Here is a 3,540-nt window from a genome sequence, read left to right as displayed (position 1 = left end):
CGCTGACGTCACCAGGACGCGACGCAAGGTCCTCGTCCAGAGCAGCACCCACGGAGCCGCAGCCTACAGAAGAGGATCATCGGAAGGTAGGCCACGCTTAACTAGGGGGGAGAAAGATGTCGGACGCGGAGGCGCCCACTTCCACCAGCGCAGCTGCAGCAGCGGTGATGCTGTAGCACCCTGAGGATTCGGCTGCTACAGGGGTATTACACCTCAAGCCAGAGGTGTGGTATTCCACTCCCGGGTAAGGATGGAGTGTGGAACTGAGCTCAGTAGGCTGCATGCACTACATACATCCCATTTCCGGGGGACAGAACTACGGTACTCCCACCAGTATATGTGCAGGTACGACAGCGTCTGTCCCTGGCTGGAGTGGGAGGGGGGTGGAACATCCCAGTAGTGTAGGGGCAGATAGGGGGAGTAGTCTGGGTAAAGATAGGAGCTCATTGGGTGCTGGTCACCTGAGCTCACACATAGAGGGAGTATATAAGGTGGGCACCATCTTAGAACAGGGTCAGAGTTTAGCCTGAGGAGCAGAGCAGAGGAGCTCAGCCAGGAGGGCTGACAGGGAGCTGTGGCTCCGGCTGGGCCCAGCTCCAGAACAGAGCCTGCTGAGAGAGAGAGAGAGGAGTCAGAAGGACCCAGAGAGGAAACAAGAAGGAACCCCAAGATCCCAGAATAAGGACAGAAGGGTGAGGGGTTGGCGAACAAGGGTACCGGAACCCAAGCTGGCAGAGGCCAAAACGAACCTTAACCAGAAACCGGAGGTTGTGGGCAGGATCTGCCACGACCCTCACCAAATCCACTAGAAAGGCACACCGAGCATAGGGTCAGGGAGCCCAGAGGAGGCTTGACCACCAAGAGACCCGAGGGAGCCGGCCAAAAGTGGATCCCTGGTGGGAACGGCCAGAGGAAGGGAGAGTCAGAAAGGAGCTCAGGACCACGCTCCGGAATTGCCTGGGGGTTGGCCGAGTCCAGGACCTGGTGGACGCAGCACGGCTCGGGTGGTCACTCAAGGCCAGAGTGACCAAAAGAACACCAGTAAGTAAAAGCCCTGAACTGCATCTCCTGACTCTGAGTCTCCTTGCTGCACCTTCACAACCACCATCCTCCACGTCTGACCCCCTGAGGCTATACCCCTCCCGTTGGGGGTTATACTACCACAGCTGCACACACACCACCAGCCTCAGCGGACCATCCTGCAGCGGCGGCCTTTTGACCGCAAATCAACGGGTGGCGTAGTCGACACTAAGAACATCTGCAAGGACTGCCGCACACTGAGTTTGACACCCTGGGCACGGACCGGGTCACAGCCACTCGGAGACTACAACCCCCATCTGATCCGGCTCCGGGTATCCCTAACAACATGGCCCAGGGGGTGCGTCAACTTTGGCGTAGTTGGCAGGATCACGTGCCCGCAACAACCGGGTACTGCGTGCCTGAAGAAAAATTCGCATTTACCTCAAAACGAAGTCTCCCGCCAATTCCAGAGGGTCCCCGCCATCGGACGCCATCTCGGATCAGTTCCCGCCATTTGCCCGTCATCTGCAGTCTTTTCCCGCCATCTGCAGTGTTTTCCGCCACTGGGAAGCGGTTCCCGCCATCTGAGAAGATTTCCCGCCTTGGCAGAACGGACGCCATTATGGGCGTGCCAGAGGATGGCAAGAGGCCACCTCCCATCGTGGGCCAGGATCGTAAATGGCGCCAAAAGTGGAAACCGCCCCCACCAGCAGAGACTGTGATGATTGATATGTCCATCAGCGTGAGGGAACTGCCCCTGGAACTGGCAATCACAAAGTTGCCCCAGGACGACCCCCAATGTGGGCGGATACAGAACAAAAGAGCAAAGATGGGTGCAGCCTGGAGGAGTCTGGAGAGAGCGCACCCGGAGATGAGGAGTCTGGAGAGGAGTCCAGAGAAAACACACCCGGAGATGGAGGGAGAGTCAGGCAGCACCGACCCTGTGGTCAGGAGCCTGTTGCAGGCCGCCACTCCAGAAGGCCTGCTGGAGATCCTGGCACAGCTTCCCCGAGACCGGGAGCGTGCACAGACCGCGCTGGAGGGCCTCGCGCGAAGGATGGCCCGGGTGCAGCAGGAAACGCTGGCGGAGTGGACCCGAGAGATGGCCCTGCAGGCTGGAGCCTGCCAGCGAAGCATGCCACCCGCAGCGAGGAGCAAGTCCACCTCTGAGGACGGCGAAGGAGGGACGACGGCCGGAGACGACGCCGCGGAGGGAGCCGAAGAGATGAAGGCAGGTAATGGGGACGACAATATCCCGTGCCCAGAAGCCGTGAACCTGCCCCAGCTCCCCGTCGCAGAGCCTGAAGCCCCACTCACCATTCCCGTAGCCGCTGCGTCATCGCTCCAAGCTAGGCCTCAAGCGGCCGGAGCCGCGACCACGCCCCCTGTGACATCACGCGCCTCGATCCAGAGCACGGCCAGGCAGGGGACGCCACCGGCCTGGTCGCAAGGCCGAGTGCCCCCGGGCGCCGCAGTGCCAACAGCGCCCTCTACCTCCACTGAGCCACCGGCCTGGTCACTGGGCCAAGTAACCCCGGGCGCCGCCGTCTTCACGGTGCCCTTTACATTCAGGGCGCCCCAGGCCTGGTCGCAAGGCCTGGTGAACCCGGGCGCCGCCACCAAAACAGCGCCCTCAACGTCCACAGCGCCACACCTGGGTGAAGATCTATTTGCCCAGCACACATGCCCGGATGGGCAGCCCTTTATATGGCCACCGGAGTATTACCAACTTGAGCTCCAAAAGGAAAGGCCCCTGTGCGAGCCCTTGATTCCGGCTCCGAAGCCCGTCAAGAGGACCCCGCTCTCGTTGGAGGAGACACAGTTTGAGTGGGACCCCACTGGAGGAGATCTCATGGGGTTCACCCAAGAAACTCGGCCGGCAGCAGTTAGAGGTCTTCGACCGGGAACGGAGAGAGAGGCGGGTCCGTGAGCAGCGGCTGCAGATACAGAGCGCAAAGCAGAAGAGCCGGACCAGGAGGAACCCCCGTGCAGCCCACGGTCCTCGTGCCACCGGGACTGTAATTAAATTCCAGTTGCAGCACGGTTGGGGCTTCATTCGAGATCATCACACCCCCGGCGACGTCTTTGTGACCAGAAGAGATGTCGAGTCCCACCTACCGGAGGGACACAGAGGTCGTGACCTATACCTGGGTGATGAGGTCACCTTCACCCGGCACCAGTGTGCCAAAGGACCCTATGCACTTCATGTACATCGCCTGACGGAAGAGGAGTTGCGGTGTGAGGAAGGTCAAGAGGACCCAGACGGGTCTGAAGCCTACCCTCAGGAAGGAGCAGGAGGGCATCGTCACCATTAAGAGGTGAACTGAAACTGTAAAATAGTTACCCGTGAAGGTACAATAACTGTTACCATTATAGTCCCCGTTGGGACCAGTGAACTGTTCCAGTGTGTCCCATCTCCCCACAGGCTGAGGACTGTGAACAGCCATTCCTTTTCCCCACTGGCCGAGGACTGAGAGCGGCCATACCTTCCCTTGTATATAGTTGCGCTTCCTAAAGTGC

The sequence above is a fragment of the Phyllobates terribilis genome, unplaced genomic scaffold, assembly GCF_046119375.1.
Source record: "Phyllobates terribilis strain yellow unplaced genomic scaffold, ASM4611937v1 Scaffold_10__3_contigs__length_209671492, whole genome shotgun sequence".
Lineage (NCBI taxonomy): Eukaryota > Metazoa > Chordata > Amphibia > Anura > Dendrobatidae > Phyllobates > Phyllobates terribilis.
This window is presented reverse-complemented; position numbering follows the sequence as displayed.